Source organism: Caretta caretta, chromosome 1, assembly GCF_965140235.1.
Source record: "Caretta caretta isolate rCarCar2 chromosome 1, rCarCar1.hap1, whole genome shotgun sequence".
In the NCBI taxonomy this organism is placed as follows: Eukaryota; Metazoa; Chordata; order Testudines; family Cheloniidae; genus Caretta; species Caretta caretta.
In genome coordinates, this window is record NC_134206.1 from 185118163 (window position 1) to 185144051 (window position 25889).

The 25889-nt window shown below is 42.2% G+C and overlaps 1 long non-coding RNA gene across 1 annotated transcript; it reads left to right on the plus strand.

The window, feature by feature from the left end:
• The first annotated feature begins 1657 nt into the window (after positions 1-1657).
• On the plus strand, positions 1658-6557 carry LOC125630099 (uncharacterized). Its single transcript, XR_007354561.2, has 3 exons — positions 1658-1864; positions 4473-5359; positions 6091-6557. It is a non-coding gene; the product is annotated as an uncharacterized LOC125630099 (long non-coding RNA).
• The last annotated feature ends 19332 nt before the right edge of the window (positions 6558-25889 follow it).

Genomic DNA, 25889 nt, shown 5'->3' on the forward strand with positions numbered 1-25889 from the left:
GCCTCTGTTACAGATCATTAAAAAAGTTACTGCCCCAGATACTATCCTGACCCAAGATACGGTCAGCCCAGAGTCAAGGGAGGACCTTCAGGGAGCAAGTTATACTTCCGTGATTCTCACAGTGCATTTGTGCTGGCATGATCTTGATTGAGAGTAGAAGGAGAAATATTTGAGTACGTCCTGCTGCATATTACTGGTTTCATTCTACAGACAGGGAAGTGGGAATGAGGGTGGAGGGGGCAACATAACTGAGAGTAAGGTGAGCTTTTGAACAGTCACATTGTGGACGTAGCTTATTACCAGGGATCCTAGAACTTCATTTGCCACGGAAAAAGGCAGAAAAACATGGAATTTACGTTTTTACAGAGAATTTTTAGTGTTTACATTTTGTGAAAAAATAAAAACATACGTTAACTACATTTTACTGAAGGAACTAGTGTCACTTATTCAATGTGTGTAACCTCCCCCTGGTGTGGTTGATTTTTGAATGCGCTGACGGCCAGAGCCCTCGCCGCTGTCACTGGTAGGCTTCAAACTTGCTTAAAAATTGTGAATATATCAATAAAACACTGTTTTCAACTGATTCCTATGTATATTGTGGCTAGGGACACTAAAGTTCAGCATTTCATTTTAATCGTGGAAAAACATGGATTTTAATGGGGTTTTTTAATCAGAGAACTTTGGCTTTTTTATCATGGAAAACTAGAATACCTGCTGATTACTCAGTTGCTGGAATAGCCCAAGTACTGTTGACAATTGGCACAAGCTAGCATCTTTATGTTACTCAAATATTTGCCCATGCATGGGCCAGCACTTGGTGGCCCCAGGATGGGGGGAATGCAAAGGCTGCTTAAAGCCATGTTTGGATTAGCCCGATCCAAAATTCTACTGAGCAAGTTGATTCACAGATGTTTAAAAATTACATCTTTGAAAATATGTTCAGTATCCAACTTTTGTGGGTATCTCCAGCTAAAAAATGGTTAGACTGTAACACTCCAAACTTTGTATAGAGTTAAATACAATTCAAATCCAATTGTCATGATATAAACATATTCTAGTTGGATGACAAGTGGCTAACATTGGGACAGAATTAAGATTGTTTTTGGAAAATTTAATAATGTTTTACATGAGTACATTTATTTAAGAGATTGCATGAACTATGAAGATATCAGAGTATTTATCTTCCTTCCCTTAATTGTTCATTTCCATGCAGTTTTTAATGTTATTTAACTGTAATATTTTCAAATTTAATGTTTAAATAACAATCTCAACTCAAAGATAATGAATATTTTTTCTCTGTCAGTAATTTAAAACTTAACACACACCACATAAAAGGATAACCTAAACTGTTAAGGGGTCAGTCTAATAAACAATTTTTTTCTTCTCTACTCCAACACGAGCCAGTGCCATAGATGACTACAAAATTGTATCTGATAGGAGAGAGAAATCTAATAAAGAAACACATTTACAATATGCATGCTAATGCTTGCCAGAAGTCTCAAATGAAGTTGAATTGCTATGAAACTGTTTCTCTATTGAAACCTTCTCTACCTTGTCCACTTTGTTCCATCTTAAGCAAATTAAATAGTGAAGTCATACACAGATCAAAGAGAATGTTAAGCCATAACTTACTTGATTCTCTCCCTCTTTTAGGATCAGTAACTTCTCATCTCAGATGGAGTGATGATTAACTTGTTCTTACCTCTGTGCTATGCTACAGTATTTCTATTAAAATTGCTTTACAAGATCATAATTTCCAAATAAACTGAAGAGATGAAGCCTCCATTGTAGAAACAGAGATTTCCCTAGAGTACCTGATACTAGGTGGACCAGTACTGGAAGGCAAGCCAGTTATCAGTCCATGGTATGTTTCTAATATTATCTATTATTTAGAACAGTGGGTCTCAAATTTTTGTATTGGCGACCCCTTTCACACAGCAAGCCTCTGAATGCGACCCCACTTATAAATTTATACATATATATATATATATATAACACTATTATAAATGCTGGAGGTTAAGTGGGGGTTGGGGTGGTGACTGACATTTGCGACCCCACACATAATAACCTTGTGACCCTTTGAGAACCCCTGATTTAGAAGCTCCCTAGGTGGTATCAGGTGTTTTGGGATGGTGATGATGAGACCAGGTAAAGAAGTTTTGTGGCCATGGGCCAGTTCCCAGAAAATCCCAATCCCTTGCACTTGTGAGGTTTACTCTAGGAATGAACAGCTGGAGCATGCTGGATGAACTCCGCTGCCTTGGTAGATCATGGTTACAGAGAAAACTCGGATTGAGACCATTAAACCCTTCAGGATCAGGGCCTTAAATATGATCTGGTACTGGACACGTAGCCAGTGTATGTGTTCCTAGTGCTACTCACAAGAAGAGATCCTGCATGTTATACCATCTTGAATTTCTCTGAGGCAGCTACTCTCAATTCCAAACATAGTGTACTGAAGTACTTGCACCTAGATCACTATGAATACTTGGATTGCTGCAGCCAGATCTGGGAAGGGGTGCACGCTCTTGGCAAACTGAATATGATAAACGGCATTTATTTCTGATAACTGACGAATTTGGATGTCCAGGATCAGTGAAGACTCCAGAGCACCCCCAGGGGTCTCCTTCCTATGCTACACTTCTTCCCCAGAGCTGGGGGGCCTGTTATGACAACTGGGTCCACAAGTCTACCAGAATTATAACTGTAAAAAGTTTGTAAAAGTTTATGTGAGATGTTAAAATAACCTATTATAACAAATGTTGATGGGAAAAGGTATGAAAAAGGAGACAGAATAATTTAATTAGTCTAAAACAAAAAGGCCAATTTGATATGATCTGAGGACTGTATTGAAATTATGCCATTCTGAGAAAACTGTATGGGCAGATTCTGGTCCCCCATTCTGTCCTTTCTGTGTCACTCCAGCATTGCAAGAGGGCCATAAAGCTCAGTTAACCAGTCAGCTCAACATTCTCCTAGTGTGGAAGAATATACAAGGGGGACACAGCCAACATAGCTTGTCCTACACTGCTCCCCACCACAGTCATTGTGGTATGCCCAGGGAAAGGAGAAGTAGCTGGTACACCACTCCACTTTTTGCAGTCTTTGGCTAAGCTAATGCCCCTTGGGGCCATGCAGCTGTTGCATCTTAGAACAACCCCAAGGCTGCGCTATTTTTCACTATGAGCTGAACCAACCCCCAGCCAACAAGGAGATTAGGGAGCTGCAACATGGTTTACAGTCACTTTTACTTCCTCCTCTCCTCAGCTACACCAAGCAGACATCAGCTACAGGTGCAGATTGAACCCTTAATTATTTATGTGATCCCTAAATTACTGAAACCATAATCCAATAAGAAATCAATTAACTATTTCTCTTTTTTTAAAAAAAATAAATTGTTTATCTTAGATTTAGAGCTACTTTTTAATTCAAGGTTTCCTAAATGTAATGTATACTTCCTATCAGAATAGCTTATAAACATTTCACTGAAAAATCTTCAGGATTTAACATGATGCATTTTATGTGTTTATAAAGAAGTTTTAGTTTTTAAAAAACTGTCAATTAAAAAGATATTATTAGAATATTCTGATACTCCAAAAGCAGCACAGAATGATGTATGTTTGAGCTAGTCAGAACTCCTGGGGAGAGTTAGATTTAAGATTTGGCAGGAAGAAGTTGCAATAACATTATAATTATAATTAGCAGCAAGGAAAATTTTTTTAGTAAAAAGCTTAATATTTTTTATTGCATTAAACACCAAGATTTGACTAGGTCATTTTGTTCAACATCTCCAGAACTCTTCTATATGTCATGTTTAGAGAATTAAATGTTAATTCTTCTCCACATCTCTTTGTTATAAAGTTCAAGTGCATCCTTTATTTATTACAATGCAATTTGTACAAATCACGTACAAAGACAAAAGATTGATTAGTGGTTAGATTATTAGCCTGGGACTTTGGGAACAAGTGTTCAGTTCCTTTCTTCCCCTCAGACTGCCTGTGTGACCTTAGGCAAGACACTTAGGCCCAGATCCTTAAAGGTATTTAGGCACCTAAATCCCCCTGAAATCAGTCAGGTGCCTAAATAACTTTGAGGTTCTGTGTGGGCTTTAATCTCTGTGCCTCAGATCACTAATGGTAAAATGGAGATAATAGCACTTCCCTACCTCATAAGGGTTTTATGAGAATATGTGAGTTGTTCAGATACTATGTTAATGGGTGCAATCTAAGTACCTTAGACAGAAATTTGAATCTCTTTACTGCTAAGATAGGAAAAACATATCAATATATGGAAAAACCTGATCTTAGAAAGCAAACAATTCACTCACCTAGACATGTGCATCCTTTGGTTGTTGGGCTTTTCACTTTCTGTTTATTGTAACTGTCAATGTATTTCTTAAACTTGACAGACAAATAGTAAATGGGTTACTTACAAGTACAAATGTAAGTCATTGTTATTGTTCTTCTTTTCAGAGTGCCATTTTACAGAAATCTCTAAAAATGGGACCAGATCCTCATCCCTGCTAACGTTGTTTTGTACAACTGAGGTGGCTCAAAGGGACCAAAACAGCCCCAAAGAGAGAACAATTAGCGAATTCACCAACAAGGGGGCATCCTGACCTGATGTAATGCTATGTAGCCAACTTTATGCCGGCCCTTTCTTCCTCCCCAGTGGGAGGAAGACATTCAATTCAATTCAATTTCTTCCTCCCCAGTGGGGCTGGAGTGCTTGTGTTCCACTGATCTCCAGCTGGTGGAAGATGTCCCTGGGCTATCTTCCTAGCCGCCATAAGTTAGAGTAGTCTCATGCCTACTGTAACTTGTGCTGGGGAATAATTTGGTCAACCCAGAAGTGGGAAGTTGTTGGATCTACTAGAACTGGGGGGAGAGGAGGTTGTGCAGTCCCAGCTCCGCTCCAGCCAAAGGAACTTTGATACCTATGGTCAGATTTCTCGTGACTTGTTGGATAAGGGCTATGAATGGGACACACTTCAGTGCCGTGCAAAGATAAAGGTGCTGAGGCAGGCATACCAGAAGACAAGGGAAGCAAACTGGCGCTCTGGTGCTGTGCTGAAGACCTGTCACTTCTATAAGGAGCTGGACGCCATCCTTGGTGGCTACACCCACCTCCACTGCCAGGAGCCCCACTGATACTTTGGCATGGCTGGAGGCACCAGGCAGTGGACTCAACCCCAAGGACAAAGTTTTGGACGAGGAAGTAGAGTTGGAAGACAATGTGGAGCACACAGCATTGTCATCCAGTGGCACATCGAGTCAGGACCTCTTTTCCACTCCAGAGGGATGTAGCCAATCCAAGCAGTACGTCTCTGGCACACATGATGCAGGAGAGGAGAATCCTGGTAAGTGATCTTTTTGTGTTGATGCTGCTTGATTATATGAGGTAGAGCTGTCCTTTGCTCTGTATTTTGTAGAAGTGGGTGAAAGGATAGAGATGTACAAGACAAGCTCTGTTTGAGTGTGCTCCACATTCCCTTGTGCAGCTAAGCAGTGTAGCAGAACAGTCTGTTAATGCACACCAAGATTTCACGTGCATCCTCCTAAGAGATCTCCAGGAAACTTTCCTAGAGGTACTCGCCAATCCTCTGCTAAAGGTTCCTTGGCAGAGCTGCTTTGTTCTTTTCCCCATTATAGGAAACTTTCCTGTGCCACTTGGCAATCACTTGTGCAGAGACCAAAGTGGAACACAGGTAAGCAGCATAGAGACCAGGTCTGAAACAGCACGCATGCAAGAGATGCATACTTGCATCCTTACTTACCCTCAGGAGTGAGATATCGATTTTCAGTGACCCCTGATGGTTGAAAATAATGGCAGAATTTACAATATTGTCCCTAGTCGCCTGCAGTGATCCCCTTAAAAAGCCACCTAGACTCTTTGCCCCATCTTGAATACCCAACCCCCCTACCCGAGCTGAACTCACCATGTTTAGGGTGTTCACTGAGATGCGTACTTGCCCAGGGACAGTGAGAAAGTAATTCATATGTTAAAAGAGGTGTATTTTACTATAATCATTCAATGTTCTACGTGAACTAACAATTATGCTTCTGTGTATTGTTTCTTGTGTTTCTGCAGGTGTGGCCTTCAGGGGAACCTGCTACAAACCGGAAGAGTTACTCCGACAGATAAGGAAGTGACCAAGGTGGAGCAAGGAGGACATGTTCTGAGAGATGCTCCAATCCTAAGAGGCCGAAAAAAGAGAACACAGGGAGTGGCGAGAGACCCCGAAGGAAAAATGTAATATATAAAAGTAGGAGAGAAAGGAGAGTGAGGAGCACATTGTAAAGGGCCAGGAGCGGATGACAGAAGTGACAGAGGAGCAAACAGAGATGTTGAAGTCCCTAATTATGCTCCAGGCAGAACATGTGTGCTCACCCCTCTTGCAGCCAATATAGAACTGTTTTCCATGCCCTCCCCAAACTCCTCCCACACATTCCTTGCAACTTCCCAGAATGTCTCAGTACCCGATTCACTCCACCCCTTCGGACAGCTTCCAAAATGATAAGTGGACTTACACACAGCTATGAGAGCCTACAATCTTATCTCCCTCCCCACAAAGCCTTTTGTGTATGTTGTTAATTGCTATTTAATAAAAACAAACTGTCTGAAAGATAACCAATCTTAATTCATCTCCTACGTGTGACGATTGCTGCTGGTAGTAATACATGGTGTCAGTTTGATCATTTGCGGACTACAAATCGTGATCAGGAATCATTACAATTTTCATGCAAGGTGGCAAGTTAACAAAGCATGGCAGAGTGCTGTATAGAAAGACACATTACCAGTGCTCATTGTCAAAATGTTGCCTCAAAGCCTCCCTGATTCAAATAGCCCTCCATTGTGCTCCTCTAATAGCCCTGGTATCTGGCTGCCCAAATTCAGCAGCTAGGTGACCCGCCTCCACGCTCCAGCCTGTGGTAAACTCTTCACCCTTAGCCTCACAAATACTGATGGTGCATGCAGCAGGATACTATGACCACAGAAATATTTTTCTCATTTAGATCTGACCTGCCATGAAGGCAGCGCCAGCATTCTTTTAATCTGCCAAAGGCACATTCTACTGTCATTTTGCACCTGCTCAGCCTATTACTGAAGTGCTCCTTGCTGATGTCTAGGTTTCTCGTGTAAGGCTTCATGAGCCATGGGAGTAAGGTGTATGCTGGATCTCCAAGGATCACTATGGGAATTTTAACATCCCCTACTGGAATCTTCTGGTCTGGAAAGAAGTTCCTGCTTTCAGCTTTCTGTACAGGCCAGTGTTCCTAAAGATGCACGTGTCATGTACCTTCCTGGCCCATCTCGCATTGATGTCAGTGAAACACCCACGGTGATCCATAAATGGCAGCAATACCATGCAGCAGTACCCCTTTCTATTAATGTATTCTATTGCAAGATGGTCCCAGGCCAAAATTGGGATATGCATGCCATCTATCGCCCCACTGCAGTTAGGGAATCCCATCACTGCAAAGCCACACAATATTTCATACACATTGCCAAGAGTCACAGTCCTTCGTAGAAGGGTGTGATTAAGGCCCAGTGGTCGACTTCCTGACTCCAAATTGATTCGCGACCGGCCAGTTGCAGTCTGTAGTTGTTAGCTTCCACACAGCAATCACCATGCACTTCTTCACAGAGAGGGCAGCTATCATTTTGGTGTCCCTGCAACACAGGGCTGGGGCGAGCTCCGCACACAGTTCCTGGAACATGGCTTTCCACATCTGAAAGTTCTGCAGTCGCTGCTCGTCATCCCGAGCCTGCATAACGATGCGATCCTACCACTCAGTGCTTGTTTCTCAAGGCCAAAAGTGATGGTCCGCTGTGTTCAGCTGCTCCATGAATGCCAAAAATAATCAGTGTTGTTTCTTTCCATGGCACACAGCAGGTCAGGCAATTCTGACTCCTGTTCAGATTCAGAGCTCATGGTACACTGCATGACCATCTGCAATGTGTTCATAACAATGACCACAACAGTAGATAGCAGTGTGGGATCCATCCTTTCAGACAGAGATGGTGGGCGCACAGTAAACAGGTCGTTGAATGCCGCTAAATGCAGTTAAATGCCGTCAGAAGCCAATGGAATGCTGAGACGGAAAAAAATGCATCATGGGACATTGAGCCCACACCTATAATGCACTGCAATCTACTCTGCCTTCCCACAACTCCTAGCTGTAGAAGGTGGCAAGTAGCACAGTGGGATAGCTACCCGCAGTGTATTGTTCTCACTGTCGATGCTAGAGCACCAACTGTGAACGCACTTTGTCGACAGAAGGAGCAATGTAATTATACTGGCTTTTTTATTACATTACAAGCAATGTAATTATACTGGGTTTTGGCTGTTGGCTTAACTTGCATCAGCAAAACTCTGTAGTATAGACAAGGCCTAAGAAAGTACAGTAGAACCTCAGAGTTAGGAACACCAGAGTTATGAACTGACCAGTCAACCATACACCTCGTTTGGAACTGGAAGTATGCAATCAGGCAACAGTAGAGACCAAAACAAGAAAAGCAAAGCAAAGCAAATACAGTACGGTATTGTGTTAAATGTAAGCTACTAAAAAACTAAGAGGAAGTTTAAAAAAAAGATTTGACAATGTCAGGGAACTCTTTCTGTGCTTGTTTCATTTAAATTAAGATGGTTAAAAGCAGCATTTTTCTTCTGCATAGTAAAGTTTCAAAACTGTATTAAGTCAACGTTCAGTTGTAAACTTTTGAAAGAACCACCCTAATGTTTTGTTGTTCCTGAGTTGTTCATAACTCACAAAGCTGAAAGCAAGAAAAGAAAAAAGGAAGTAGAATGCAGGAAACGTTTATGTTGATGTTAGTACATTTTCCTACCAGAAAGGTGTCCCTACTTTACTGTTTCAATGAAATAATGAGTCTAATGACATGTCACATGAGGAAACTTTTTTTAAATGTTGCATAGAGGCTCCACAGTTCTCGTCTGTGGTTATCAATTCCTAAAACCAATGCTCTGGTTTGAAAGTTTACTCCCAGAGTAACTTATACAGAAATATCTATCTGCTGAATTCATTTAAATAAGTTTTGTTTCAATAATTAATAATACTCTTCTTTCTTTTAAAATAAAAACAACAGAAAAACACAGAGGCATTGTCTGGTAATTTCAAATTCTAATTCTTGAACCAACCGAGAGCAGCTTTTGGATCACAATTCAGCAAGGTACTTAAGCACATGCCTAATTTAAGCAGGGGAGTAGTATCATTGCTACCAACAAGAGTATTCACATGCTTTAAGCTAAAAACGTACTTAAGTTCTTTAGTGACTCAAAGCCATAAAGTGAGAAAATCTGCTTATTGACTAAAACAATTTTTACTCTTTTTCACTTGTGTTAGCACTGCAGAGCCAACAAATTAATGAGAGGGAGAGCGAGAGGGAGAGTGAGATGTCAGTCTGTCTGGAATGGTTCATGACTGTGAGTGCCAACCTCAGAGCAGAATGTCAAGAAGCGGGGAAGAGACCCCAAACTAAGTTGTATGTTCTATAATTAAATTTTACCAACCCAAATGTGAATTCCTGAAGCACTGTAACAGTCTTACCATGGAGTCACAGAGAGTCCCCTTGGTAATTCCAGTGCGTCTTGCTATCCAGGCAAGTTGGACTTAGTGACAGTTGCTTGTTATACACCAAAGATCACAAACGATTTAGGTTGATTCAGTCCCAACAGACCAGTCTCTTATCTCTGATCAATTTGTATCTTAGATCTCACAACAAAGACAATGCCTGTAGCCAATCCTATAATAAACTGACTAAAGATTTATTAACTAAGAAAAGAAATGAAAGAGTTATTACAAGGTTAAAGCAAGCAAATGTATATAGCAGAAGTGGCCAAACTTACTGACCCTCACGTACAACACTCCTCAGAAGGTCGAGAGCATGGGTGTGCCTGCTGTGGCTCAGGGCTTCAGCCCCATGAGCGATGTCTGCTGGGGTTTGCGGCTTCAGCCCTGCTCCTGCAGAAGACATGAGCCCTGGCAGGTGCACCCCATGGGGCTGAAGCCCCAAGACTCCCCTTCTCACTGGTCAGAAGCTGCTACCCCACCACCCCGCTCGCTTCAAGACGGCGGTCCCGAGCTCCCCAAGACACACACAGAGAATCTGGTAGGCAGGGAATGGGGGAGGGGAGCTGCGCGAGCCACGCTTTAACAGTAAAAGAGCCAAATGTGTCTCATGAGCCACAGTGTGGCCACCCCTGTTATATACACTAGAGAGTTACAGTCTATGGTTTTAAAAGGTGACAGAGCTATAGAAGTCTGTCAGGTCTGAATATCTCGCAGGGCTAACTCAGGTTGACCCTGGGTATCTCTTCTTCCATTGCATAGCTGTGCCCTTTGAGAGTCTAAATAGCAAAGAGATGAAAAAATTTCTTGTTCACTCTCTTTATTTCCTTCTTCCAGAATTCAAGCTGATGGGAGGAGCCCTATTGCATGAAGCATCTTCATGGGTGTGAAGGGGCAATTAATAAAGCCTTTGCATTGTGATGTCCCACAATGGCCTGTTTAGTTTTGACAGTCCTGAGATAACACCTTTCATAAGGATTTAGCATTTTGCATTAGGTAAAGGTTTTTGTTTTTTCCCCCGTTTTTGAGTTACATAGTTCAGAACGGTTTCAGAGGAACAGCCGTGTTAGTCTGTATTCGCAAAAAGAAAAGGAGTACTTGTGGCACCTTAGAGACTAACCAATTTATTTGAGCATGAGCTTTCGTGAGCTACAGCTCACTTCATCAGATGTTTACCGTGGAAACTGCAGCAGACTTTATATACACACAGAGAATATGAAACAATACCTCCTCCCACCCCACTGTCCTGCTGGTAATAGCTTATCTAAAGTGATCAACAGGTGGGCCATTTCCAGCACAAATCCAGGTTTTCTCACCCTCCACCCCCCACACAAATTCACTCTCCTGCTGGTGCTAGCCCATCCAAAGTGACAACTCTTTACATAATCAAGTAGGGCTATTTCCTGCATAGATCAAGGTTTTCTCACATCCCCCCCACCCCCATACACACACAAACTCACTCTCCTGCTGGTAATAGCTCATCTAAACTGACCACTCTCCAAGTTTAAATCCAAGTTAAACTAGAACATCTGGGGGGGGGGGTAGGAAAAAACAAGAAGAAACAGGCTACCTTGCATAATGACTTAGCCACTCCCAGTCTCTATTTAAGCCTAAATTAATAGTATCCAATTTGCAAATGAATTCCAATTCAGCAGTTTCTCGCTGGAGTCTGGATTTGAAGTTTTTTTGTTTTAAGATAGCGACCTTCATGTCTGTGATTGCGTGACCAGAGAGATTGAAGTGTTCTCCGACTGGTTTATGAATGTTATAATTCTTGACATCTGATTTGTGTCCATTTATTCTTTTACGTAGAGACTGTCCAGTTTGACCAATGTACATGGCAGAGGGGCATTGCTGGCACATGATGGCATATATCACATTGGTGGATGTGCAGGTGAACGAGCCTCTGATAGTGTGGCTGATGTTATTAGGCCCTGTGATGGTGTCCCCTGAATAGATATGTGGGCACAATTGGCAACGGGCTTTGTTGCAAGGATAAGTTCCTGGGTTAGTGGTTCTGTTGTGTGGTATGTGGTTGTTGGTGAGTATTTGCTTCAGGTTGCGGGGCTGTCTGTAGGCAAGGACTGGCCTGTCTCCCAAGACTTGTGAGAGTGTTGGGTCATCCTTCAGGATAGGTTGTAGATCCTTAATAATGCGTTGGAGGGGTTTTAGTTGGGGGCTGAAGGTGACCGCTAGTGGCGTTCTGTTGTTTTCTTTGTTAGGCCTGTCCTGTAGTAGGTAACTTCTGGGAACTCTTCTGGCTCTATCAATCTGTTTCTTTACTTCTGCAGGTGGGTATTGTAGTTGTAAGAAAGCTTGACAGAGATCTTGTAGGTGTTTGTCTCTGTCTGAGGGGTTGGAGCAAATGCGGTTGTATCGCAGAGCTTGGCTGTAGACGATGGATCGTGTGGTGTGGTCAGGGTGAAAGCTGGAGGCATGCAGGTAGGAATAGCGGTCAGTAGGTTTCCGGTATAGGGTGGTGTTTATGTGGCCATTGTTTATTAGCACTGTAGTGTCCAGGAAGTGGATCTCTTGTGTGGACTGGACCAGGCTGAGGTTGGTGCCACCACCAACCTCAGCCTGGTCCAGTCCACACAAGAGATCCACTTCCTGGACACTACAGTGCTAATAAACAATGGCCACATAAACACCACCCTATACCGGAAACCTACTGACCGCTATTCCTACCTGCATGCCTCCAGCTTTCACCCTGACCACACCACACGATCCATCGTCTACAGCCAAGCTCTGCGATACAACCGCATTTGCTCCAACCCCTCAGACAGAGACAAACACCTACAAGATCTCTGTCAAGCTTTCTTACAACTACAATACCCACCTGCAGAAGTAAAGAAACAGATTGATAGAGCCAGAAGAGTTCCCAGAAGTTACCTACTACAGGACAGGCCTAACAAAGAAAACAACAGAACGCCACTAGCGGTCACCTTCAGCCCCCAACTAAAACCCCTCCAACGCATTATTAAGGATCTACAACCTATCCTGAAGGATGACCCAACACTCTCACAAGTCTTGGGAGACAGGCCAGTCCTTGCCTACAGACAGCCCCGCAACCTGAAGCAAATACTCACCAACAACCACATACCACACAACAGAACCACTAACCCAGGAACTTATCCTTGCAACAAAGCCCGTTGCCAATTGTGCCCACATATCTATTCAGGGGACACCATCACAGGGCCTAATAACATCAGCCACACTATCAGAGGCTCGTTCACCTGCACATCCACCAATGTGATATATGCCATCATGTGCCAGCAATGCCCCTCTGCCATGTACATTGGTCAAACTGGACAGTCTCTACGTAAAAGAATAAATGGACACAAATCAGATGTCAAGAATTATAACATTCATAAACCAGTCGGAGAACACTTCAATCTCTCTGGTCACGCAATCACAGACATGAAGGTCGCTATCTTAAAACAAAAAAACTTCAAATCCAGACTCCAGCGAGAAACTGCTGAATTGGAATTCATTTGCAAATTGGATACTATTAATTTAGGCTTAAATAGAGACTGGGAGTGGCTAAGTCATTATGCAAGGTAGCCTGTTTCTTCTTGTTTTTTCCTACCCCCCCCCCCAGATGTTCTAGTTTAACTTGGATTTAAACTTGGAGAGTGGTCAGTTTAGATGAGCTATTACCAGCAGGAGAGTGAGTTTGTGTGTGTATGGGGGTGGGGGGGATGTGAGAAAACCTTGATCTATGCAGGAAATAGCCCTACTTGATTATGTAAAGAGTTGTCACTTTGGATGGGCTAGCACCAGCAGGAGAGTGAATTTGTGTGGGGGGTGGAGGGTGAGAAAACCTGGATTTGTGCTGGAAATGGCCCACCTGTTGATCACTTTAGATAAGCTATTACCAGCAGGACAGTGGGGTGGGAGGAGGTATTGTTTCATATTCTCTGTGTGTATATAAAGTCTGCTGCAGTTTCCACGGTAAACATCTGATGAAGTGAGCTGTAGCTCACGAAAGCTCATGCTCAAATAAATTGGTTAGTCTCTAAGGTGCCACAAGTACTCCTTATAGTTCAGAACAAATATTTTACAGCTATATAGTATACACTTAAGTATTACCTTATGGCATGGGATTATTTATTATATATATATATATATATATATATATATATATATATAGTATATTTATTATACTAACATTATAATTAAGATTCATACATGTAGCAATTTACAAGCATTTCACAAAGTCTAAACACTAAACATGTTGTTATTATAAGTCCAATACCCATCTTAATCATACTATCACACAGGTGAGCTGGTCTAGTTTCCAGCAATGAAACTGTCAGTGGTCAGCTAATGCCTAAAGCCTTGGCAAGAGCTGACACCTAGTCTGCCAGCACCACACTAGACACTCTGGCTCTTTTAACCAACACTGTTGCTGTTGTTAATTTAGTGCCACTTCCAGAATCTTTACCTCAAAAGGTATTCCTCATTTACACTGTAACTACAACTCTGATAATCCTCAGCTGAGCTACTAGCAACGATGCATAACCAGAAACAAACGACAGTGAGTTTGTAAGTCTGGCATATTTGATTTGGGAAACCTTGGAAGAGGAACACAGAATCCTGTGAGATGACTTTTAAGAAGTCACTTTTCAGAGCATAACTTCAATTTCTTCTTAAAGATTTGACACACAGAGGTATCTCTTTTTGATTTAAAAGGTTCCTCCTGAGCAGCTGGTATTGAGCTAGAGCAGTGATACTCAGACTGAGTCTCAGGAGCCGCAAATGGCTCTTTAATGTGTCTCCTGCAGCTCTTTGCAGCAGGTGATATTAAAACACGGTGTGACTTAATTATTAATTATGAACCAATCTAATTTATTAACCAATCAGGATGCCTTTACTATATCATCAACCAATTGTAGAATACTTGGTCAGTCATTTTGCTGTGAGAAAAAATATGTATCACTAATTTGTCTCCTGAACCACTGAGGTCTGAGTATCACTGAGCTAGAGGATTGCAGAGTGAATCTGAGTAGTTTTAGCCCAATGGCTGACCTGAGATATGTAATTCAACCCACTTGAAATATGTAGAGCACTTTCTAACACTTACCATGGGTTGTATAGACAGTAATAATACTGTGCTTTGCTTTAATTATAGACATCTAGCAAATGTAGGAAAGTATCTAATGGACCTTTTAAAACTTAAAACCCATTAGTGAATTATGAGAATTAATACAGCAAATTATGTACACACCTTATTCAATCAGAATTTGGAATCAATTTAAAACTGATTCCCTTATTATCCTATTGAGCAGAATCACTAAAAACTCCCTCTCACTTGTGTGTACCATATGTTGCCAAACTTTGGACAAAACAACAAACCGAATAACATTTTAAATACATTAAAAGACCATCTAGCTCAATAAATCTGGTTTATCATAATCGTACCTTCCTGATTTTCCATTATGCCCTCCACTACTCCAAAAACAAATGTACACATAGTCACAACAAATTTGCTTCCATCTAGGCCTTTGTTTTGCTGGGTAACTTATTCCAAACAGTTAGTCTCCTTTTAAGAACCAGTTCTGAGCAGACTAGGTGCTCCCCATTTTCAGTCTCTTACCCTCCAATCTGCAACGAACTCTGTGTAGGTGGACCCCTGTTGCGGGTTACCATATTTCAGGTTCCCAAAAAGAGGACATGCCAGAAGAGGGGGGGAACTGGAGGGAGGGATGAGGGGGAGCTGGAAGGCGTACCTGCGGAGGGGTTACTCACTGGAGGTGGGGAGCAGTATCACTCCCTGTCACGTGGCAGGCGCAAGCCCAAAATTCAGCAACAGCCATCAGTCAGCACCTCCCTGTGGGACGCCCTCCCCAGGCTGTAGCTGCAGCGGAATAGACCAATCGGCTGCAGGGGCAGAGGAGGGACCAATCGGGAGATGGACCATTCAGGGATCTTTCTGAGCTGCAATGTCTCTCTGCAAAAATCCCGGATGTTTCCTATTATTTGAAAAATCCACCTGGACAGAGGATGGAGTCTCAAAAAAGAGGCACTGTCTGGGAAAACCCAGACATATGGTAACCCTACCCCTGTAGCAAGTAGTGAGGCCAGAGCATCACAGCTCAAATTGGAGATTTGCTGCTATCTTGTATTTATAAAACACCCAGTTTTTCTGGAATCTAGGCACTAATCAAAAACTAAGAAATGCCAATAATCTAACAAAAGCAGATTCCCATCTGCCACCTTGTTTAGCTGCATTTAATTTCTCACAGACAATAAAGGAATAGCATGGGGACACTGGCCCAAATCACCCTCTCCTCCTTGGATTCCCTGAGATGAAACTAGATTTACAGATCCTGGGCATCAGACAGGAATGAGAATTATCAACCAGTTCATTCTGTGCAGGATATGGGGTCCAAAACCACATCTCCAAAAGAACAATCAGGACAAAAAATTAGTGAGTTGAGAGTTATGGAAGTTTTCCAATCTCTACATGGGTTTTCCCCTTGTAGAGGCCCATAACCTTTTTAGATTCTTCTGACTTGTTATCACCTGATCCCCTCACTGAAATCTTTCTTCCATATGGGAAATTCATACTAGCATTTATCCATTTTCAATTACTTTTATCATTTTTTTCTTGTGAGTTATTAATAATGAAGTTGCTTATCCACTTCCATTGCCACCCTCTTCCAGAAAATGCTGTACTTTCCACTCTGATACTTTTGGATAGAAGAGAATCTTTTGTATGTGGGAATAAAGTTAGAACAACCATCAAATTAGCGGAGGAAGCAGGCATTTTCCTGACTTAATATCCTTATCTACATGAGTCTTAAACTATCTTTCAAAGCTCAAGGAAGAAATTTTGGCCAGTTTTAATTCATAGAAGTAAAAACAACAACAACAAAAGGAGTTTATTGAGTAAAAATGCTCTTAAGCTTCTATAGTTTAAAAAGAGATCTGATGTGTAATGTGGTGAGCAATTTGCACAGAACATTCTAATTGCTCTGGGTATTTAATTTCACCCTTAGGAGAAATAACCAAGATATTGAGATTTACCAGCTATATGGTCAGTAAGTATTAATAAAAACAATATGATTCTTAAAGATTTTTGGTACTTTGTGTACCTCCCTGACAGCTGGATTGACATGAAAGACTGTAATGGCTCCTAAGCAGCTGTTAAAATCTATTGTGTCAATGATCTGTGAACTAAACAGGACTTGGGTGATAGACAAAAACCTGCTGTGAAGAAGCCATTATGGGCCACTGGGTCAAATATGTTCTTTTTAAAGGATGCCTACGTACAGATTTATAACATCTTAGAAGGTAAATTCGATAGCCTGACAGTCTTTGTGGTTTGATTTCAAAATATTTAAAACATGTTATTTAAATGGTAAGCGCTTCAGGACAGGGACCTTGTCTTTGTCTAAAAAGCAACCAGCGCATCTATAGGCGAGTAAGAATAAATAATAACAAATATTAAAATGCCCTGTGTATATGTGTGCACATGCATATGTGCCTTTTCTCTCTCACCCTTCCAACAAGTACAGCAGCAACAGAGAAGGCATCATCTCCGGCCAACAAAAGAAGGTCCATAGACATGAATGGACAAAAGACTTGGTTGATTGTTTTCCTTACACCCATGAAGAGGGACTGCACAAAGGCTCATCCCATCACAGCTTGAGCTCTGGGAGAAGGAGATAAAAATTGCTGACCAGAAGGAACTTTATCACTGTGCTGCTTGGAGTTTGGACAGGGAAATATTTCTAAGCATAAGCAAGGGATCCCCAAGATGCTTAGCTTGGGTTAGCCGCAAAAGACATGTAGAACTTGCACATTACAGCAGTTTCTACTACCTTTGGAGCTTAAGACTGTAGCTAATTTGTGTGTGTATGTTTATCTGTGTTAACCTTGTAAATAACTCTCTTATTTCTTCTTCCTAGTTAATACATCTTTAGTTAGTTTATTACAGGATTGGCTACAAGCATTGTCTTTGGTTTGAGATCTGAGGTACAACTGACCTAGGGTAAGTGAATGGTCCTGTGGGCCTGGAAGTAACCTGAATATTGTTGTGAATTTTTGGTGTAAGGGACCGTGTATCACAAAGGCAGCCTTACCTGGGTGGTGAGATAGACCAGAGTGCCCAAGGGGACTGTCTGCGATTCCATGTTAAGGCTACTGTGGTACTTGAGGGGGTTATACTTGATACATTGTTGGTGAAATCTAATTGTGAAGCATACAGTCAATTTGGGATTTGTGCCCTGCTTCTTAACAGTCTTCCCAAAGGTTGGCACTCACACTCATGAGCCACTCCAGACAGCCTGACAATGGGATGAAAGGAACAGCAAACCAGTGAGATAGTTTGGTGGGTAAATAATCAAATTCAATGCACACAGGACAAGCATTTATAATCATTGGGTTTAAGAGTGCACCTTGTGCAGTCACTGGCGTGATTTACCTCCTACTTTAAGGGTCTGACCCAAAGTCCACTAAAAACAATGGGACACTCTCCACTGACTTCAGGTGGCGCAGAATCAGGCTCTAAAACTGTTTCTTTTTCATGTATATGAATGGTCTGCATGGATTACACAGAATGATCTTTCCACCCACAAGCAGTTCTTGTCAAAAGGCACCTATAGATTAAGACAGGGGTATAACCACGGTCCAGTATATTATGGATCTCTTCTCTTAAATAAGTCACAGTGAATCAATGGTGAAGATCAACAAGATTAATAGTCTTAATTATCCACAGAGAGACAAGCCGGGTGAGTTAATAATGGACAAACATCTGTTAATTATCAACAAACATTACTGGACATGGGGAAGTTTCTCCTAGCCATGTGCACAAATAATTCACATTACAGCAGACCCACCCCCCACATAATGCTAATTTGATATTTCACTTTATGCATATTAAATTGCTCCTGTGATGAGACTGTGTTCTGTATTCAATGAACACTGAGCAGACATCTTCCTTCTGAGGAAACAAACATAAAACTGATGAATGCCAAGCAAGCGATTTGCTTATGAAAAATACCCAGAAAACAAGATAATTGCAAAACAAAACTTTCTTTACTCAGGCCACATAGAGAAAGCTGAGGAGCAGTGAATGGGTGTTTTGTTTATGAAGATGTATAAAAATGCTAATGAATACTGAGTGAACATCTTTCTTCTGAAGATATACAGAGAAAGCTAACAAATGCCAAATGGATTTTTCTCTAACAATGGGATAAAGAGAAAGCTAACAACCACAGAGTAGATGGTTTGCCCTATGCTTATTAAAATTTATAGAGTAGAAACTAATTGTTCAGTTGCAAAAACACAGTCAACGGGCCAAAGATGTTCATAATCATGTGAATACTTTTAAGCATGTAGCACTAGTATAAATTGCTTGGGTAAGCTAGATATCTTGCCCAGTTGATCCTCTGCCAAAAAGAATGTTCATACATGTTTTTGCTCTTGGTTGTATACAGATACACTGTGGCACTTCCTAAAGGGTCAATTCATCAGACACCACTTGCTGCTGTGATAAGATGCAGAGTGGCATCAAAACATGATGGCATTGTGTTTGGGATAGAGTATGAAAGAATTCAGGGTTATATTAGCAAAACAGCAGCTGATTTTTATTACAAAATGAATTCAGCTTTGTGTAACTGATGCTGAAAGAAGAAACTGGACGTACAAGACACCACTTTAAATCACTTCCCAAGAAATGTCAGTGAACAGATTTGGAGATTACCTTGTGCACAGCTGAAGGTACAATGCTAGGTTATTCTTGGATAGCAAATCTCTAATACACACTTAACATCAAGGGCCTGATCAATGGGAGTTTTTCCGTGGACCTAGTGGAAGCCGGATCAGACTTTGAATGCATTTGCTTTTGTTTCTACAAAATGCAAAGGGATGAGGCAAGGAATTTGAGACGTTCCTTTTTCTTTTTACCAGTGTTGGTCAACAAAAATCATTTATGCTCAGCCCTGCCACTTGACATTGGAAAACACAGTAATGCTTTCTGGTATTAAGAACTTTGCAATCTTTAGGGGAGACATGTCAGATACTTTCCATCATCAACAGTCCCTGCTCGCAGCTTTTGGAATGTTCCCAGCATTGTTCCTGGGGCAGAGTGGAGATGGCTCTTGTCTGCTAATAAGGAAGCACTACATTGGATCTTCTTGTCTACAGTCATCTGGAATAAACCATACGTGACTTCTCCAGCCTGTGGTAGACCTGTGATTTGGGGTGGGGACAGAGGGGTTCAGTTCACTGTAGAGATAGGGGCAGCCTGTGAAGTTCATTTTTGGATACGAATTTATCCTAGCTTCTGCGCTGATCAGCTCTGGGGTTCAGGTTGAGGGCTCCCATCCCTTCTCTACACATGAGGAGACTTGTGCTACACATGGAACATTAAACTCTATCGGGGAGAGAAAAATGTCCTCTCTCAAGTGTGGATGAACTTCAGAAGATTAGATTTATGTTTGGTTTAGTTAAAACAGCTTTCACGAGCCATACCATATTCTACCTCCTCCTCCTCCTCCTGCACATATCCCCTCTTTCCTGACCTTTTCTTTCCATTATTGATGTCCCCTTCTTCTAACAACTCCAGTCACAGACCAAGTTTGAAGAATAACAAAATTAACTGAAGGCTCAGTTCCTGAATAAGTAAAAGTGCAACTCAGGGTCCTACAGATTCCCTGGCCACCAGTCAATCAGCCTCAGTCATGAACCAAAAGGTCACAACAACCTACTTACTCCCAGGAGTGTAGCCTCTTAATTTGAGTTGGCTAATCAGGATGTACAGCTAGAAAGGGAAATGTTTTTGTATTGCTGTTCAGCTATGTCTATTGTTCAGATCTAAAAGTAGCAAGAACAATGGTTATAACTTTGTTTGATCACGATTCAGTCATAAAATATGAATCATATAACTTAAACAAGTAGATCACAGATATCTCTGATAGTCTAACTGAGCCTCTGCTGCTGCAAAAGGCATCCAGCCTGCCACGTGCACCACACTTTCATTTTTTTATCTTAAAGACGAGATCAAACTTTAAAGGCGCAGCCCTTCTTTAGGGTAGTGCCAAGTTTCAAAGACACGGGGAGCTCAAGGCGGCTTACTCCTTGATGCAGATGGAGAATGTGCAGGCTTCACCTTCTTTAAGTCTGACCCCACTATGACACATCCCAGCAACTCCATAGGCTCATGCAGAGGAATGGGGACAGGCCACAACCCTAGCCCCAATGTCTCCCCATCTTCTTTGGGGCACTGCGAGTCCCAGGAGGCACAAAGACTGTGCTCCTCTAAGTACCGAACCTGCAACTGTGATTAGCCCTTATAGAGGCCGTGCAAGTGAGGAGGGGATGTTCCTTGCAACTTCCTCCATACGTCCCCCTTGCCTATCATCATCATAACTTGCTGCTCAAAAGCTAAAGCCAGTACTGGATGTTGTCACTTCTTTCAAATAGTTTCTTGGGAGTACAGGATGTTGACAGGGGGACACTGCATCGGGCAATGTTCCAGGGTTTGTCTAAGCTCTCAACATTCATGTGTGGGGTCATTTTTTAGCTTTCACTTGGATATTTTGTCACCAGTCTTTGCCAGAGGATATCAGTATTTTCATTCGCAGTCAGTGACTGGAGGAAGTTGTTCTGAACGAACCAGATTCTCTAAGATCACCTGCATTTCCTGCCATTTTGTTACTTGGTAGCCTTCCACAGTAGTATTTTGTGGTAAGCGATTTTCAGAGGCAGAACCCTTTCTTGACTTTAGCCATTTGGGTGGTGGAATGTGTCCGTGCAGTGGATGTCTTCGATCATGCACATGTTGGTTTTTTTTCCCTCTCCTTCTTACTGAAGGCATTACACCTCACTGATGGTGGTGCCATCTCCATAAAGCAGTGCAGCAACAGTGTCAGAATTGGTTTAGAAGTCCCTGTGACGGGCCTACAGCATTGGTTGAGTTCAATATCAATTTTCTGTGCAGAGGTCAAGCATGACCAGACCCTCCACAGGTGAGTTATACAAAGTAAGGCTGGTCGCTCGGTTTTCAGGTCTGCAATCCATTTTTGTGTTGGCCAGTTTCTGAATGTCAGGAATCAGGATCTGCAGCAGAACTAGTTTCCAGGCAGCCTCATCAGTACAGCTAGTCTGCAGGAGGCTCCATCACTGCCCACGCCACCCGACTGGCTACAGAGGCCAGCTGGCTGGCTCCTAAGTCAGTAGCAGCTGCCACTCACTGGCTTCTCAATGCTCTTGCCCACTACAGTGCCTGTTCCTGTGTTACCTTGTCCCTTCTGCTCCTGTCTTACACCCATCCTAGCCTCTGTCCTACTCCTGCCTTGAACCCCTCTTTGTCTGAAACCCTGCTCTCTCCAGTTCCTGCATTCTGGTTTGACCATGGCTTTGGTGCCTGACTACTGACTCCATCTCTGACCCTAGTCCTTTGGGCCTCATGCCTGCTCCAACCAGTATCCCTGATGCCTGCTCCACACGCTAGACTAGATCACCTTCATCCCAGTTGGCTGACACTGAAGTACACAATTGCTGGAGTTCACTTTCTTTTTCAGCTTGTGCTCTTTGAATGTGAAAATTCTTTTTAATGTGACCCCAAGGTACACCAGATGTTCATAGTGCTCAAATATCATATTATCCTACGACCGCTGGCATTTTTGCTTGGCCTGATGGTATTTCAGGTGAAAGGTACACACTTGTGTCTTGTTAGCATTGGCATTCAGGAAACTATAGGAGACTGTATTTTCCAAGCGCATGCAGGGAACCAGTTAGAATATGTTCACGGTATCCTCAAATCTTTCCAACTGGGTGGCAATGCAAAGATCATCCGCATAAATTAATCTTCAATTATCAGGGAATACTGGTTGCTCATTTGCGTAGACAATAAAAAGAAAGGGTGATAACACTGCATCTTGGGGCAATCTATTCTATGGAGTATACCACTGACTTTTCTGACCATTCATCTTGACAAAAACATCGATTCTGCACCAGGGAGATGACCTGGGCCATCTTGCTATTTCTCAGAGTTCTGACCAATTTCATTAGACGTGCACAATAGTTCACAGAGTCCTAAGCAACTGACAGATCAAGAAACACAACCCCTGTAAATTTTTCAGGTTTCAAAGCCATCTATGATGCACTGAGTTAGCTTTGCAACTTGGCCACACCATGAATGTCCTGAGAAGAATCTAGCTTGGTTATCAGTCAGTGACCCTTCCACTATTTGTGCTATTCTACCCCTTATCATCTCCTCCTATAAGCCAGTAGATTGAGAAGAGTAAGGATATCAGATGGCAACTCTTTGCAGAGTTAGGGTCTTTATGTGGTTTGAGTAGCGCAACCATTTTTGCCTGTCTCCACAGCCTGGGTATCTGCACCATCTCCATGTAAGAGTTAAAGAAGTCAAGCCGTCACTTCTTTACTCTCATCCTGAAGTGTGGCAATAGTTCATTACATATGCCATTGGAACAATTGCCTTTCGGGACAAGAACAATCTTGGTCCTAACCTAGCATCTGAGAACTTGTACTGATATGACCTTTATGAAATCAGTTAGTTCAGTTTCCCATATTCCAAAATAGTGTGATGTTCATCCCACACCTGAAAAGAAGGAGTTAATGGAGGCCTCATAGGCCTGCTACATTCTTCCCCAGAAAAGGGCAGTGGAGGTGAGTTCTCCAAGCAGCCTAGGGAGGTTGCGCAGGAAGAAGCCAACTGGAGGGAGGCTGCATGGAGCAGCCAATCAGGGCCCAGAGGGCTCACATAAAAGGGAGCTGCAGGGAAGAACAGGGTCAGTGGATGCTGGGTACTTGGAGAGTGAGGACTGTGTCCCTGAGAGAATAGGAACACCTTGGACAGAACAACTGCTAGCAGGGACTGGGGGAGCAAGAGGGAGCTCTTGGCTGGCTGATGGAACTAGCTGGCTCAATGTCCTGAGAAGAGGGCAAAGAAGGTGCTGGGGCCATGGGGAAGTAGCCCAGGGAATTGAAGCAGCAGATATGGAAGTTGGAGCGGTGCAGCAGGAAGCTGCTATCTACAGAATCCCTGGGTTGGGACCTGGAGTTGTGGGTGGGCCTGGGTCCCTTCTCCCCCACTTGCCACTGGGGAAATGGCTGGTCTATTGAACTGTGATACTTCACCCCTGGAAGGGGGAATGGATAGTATCACGGCCGGAGGGCCAATTCACAAAGAGGATGCTGTAGTACTTGAACTGAGGTGGGTCAACAAGTGCAGATGACGATGGGAGAGGCACCACTAGGAGAGGATGCACTGGCTGTCAGAGCTAATCCCTGTGATGGCCAGTAGGAGGCACTGTTGTGGTGAGTGGACTCTTATACCTAACTAATAACAACATCCCTATTGTCATCATCTTACATACACCTAATTTCTAATGCTCTTTCACATATATTGGAAGACAGCACATCTCTAAATGTACCTACTGCTCATAATTATGCTTCTCTATTTGGATATGCAATACTCCATTCCCACAGTAAACCCCAGGGCCAAAGGGAATGAGCCCTGGTGCTGTTCACTGGACTAGACTAGAGTCAATTTCAGTTCACCCCATTGTACCCTCTGCCTCCTTCTTCCAAAATAATGTAGAGGAAAGCTGAATTAGAAGTCTATAGTCAAAGTCCCCTTACAGAAATTATCTGTCAGTCATACCCAGATGCTGGTATTTGAGCATTTATTTTCATTCTTCTTGCTGAAATAACATCTAATGGATGCACCTGTCCATCCATGCAGAGAAAATGAGGACACTGCATGTAAGTTAAGTAATGACTCTAGCCCAAAATGTTTCCTCCACCACTCTGGTCCCCAGAATGTAGTAGTAATTGTTTTCTCTTTTGAAGCAAGACTGAATTTAATTCTTTCCAGTGTATCAACAGCTGTGATTGCTTTATTATGCAGTCTTATGCCACTCATAGCTTATCAGATTTTAAATTACCATATAAATCTACATAGTTAGAAAATATAAGAAACATCAGTTTAAATGTATCTAATCTCATTTTCAAAGTTAGATAAAAAACAATCAACACTTTAAAATGAAAGTGAGACCCCTAAGCTAAAAATTGGGAGTCTAGCAAAATTATCTGCACTAATCATCATTAACTATAATAATACTTGCAAAACAGAAAACATTGATGTAATTAATTGTAACACCTACAGGGTGAAAAGAACCAGAATTCCTCCCCTCCCCCTGACTATGTATTGTTTGTTAAATCCACACTACTGTGATATGAAAGAGATCTCTATGCTAATCAAATGCAAATCAAGTTTTACATTCTACTTTAAAAAGCTGTTTTGAAGGTGGCAAAGCATTTAATATGTAGATACTGTCACAAGGTGAGCTGGCCCTTTAAGGAATTTGGGGCTTGGCTTCACCTGTGCCAGGCTTAACCCACCTCCACACATGGAGGGAATGCAGGGTGAAATATGAGAGCAGCGTGAGGCAAGACTCTAGGTAAGAGTAAACTTGTAAATGACTGTTTTACTAAGGACCAGGAGACCAGTCAGGAAAAGGGCTAATGAGGGGCTCATAAGGAGAAAAGCCTTAACAGGGACAGTACTAAGAGCCTTATGCAAAGGGTACGAGGCAGCTAAGACATCTGGGTGGAAGATCAGTGTTTTGAACTTTGTTAATAAACCAGCCTCTCAAATGAGAAAACAGTGTGAAGTCAGATTAACTGGGCAAGAAGGAGAAACTGGAGCTGCACCTTGCTAAAGATAACCATCAAGATCCTCCTCCAGAATCCACTGGTTTCAATGGTACAGCATTGGTTCCTAAAAGGCTAGTTAGAAAAAAGGCTCAGGCAGCTAGAGTGCCCTGGCATAAAGGGGGAAGGTCTGATAAAGCAGTGAAAGCTTGTTTTAATGATGTAATGCTTATAATATGATGCTCTTCTGGAGAGATTTGTTATAGGGGGGAGCTCCAGTGGAATCAGACTCCACTGGAATTATCCAGGTTAACTGTGCAACCTTCATGCATAATTAACTGAGTGGCTCTGGAGTTATTTTGAATTTCTTTTTTACTAATTCTTACCCTAAATACACAATACGTAAACTACAGTGTTTCCTTAACTACTTATGCATTTTGCTGACGTGTAGGTTCTCTGCTATTAAAAGCCATTAAGTATGTGCCCTATCCTATAAGCCTTGCATGTGTTAGAACTCCTATTGGCTACAAGAGTAAGGACAGACATGAGCAATCATAACTTAAGTAAAATTGTAGGACTGGGCCTAATATGTATGAAATGTCATGTAGATAAGCTGTAAGGAATTAAGAATTAAATGCTATAAGCAGAGCTGGCATGATGCTTCCC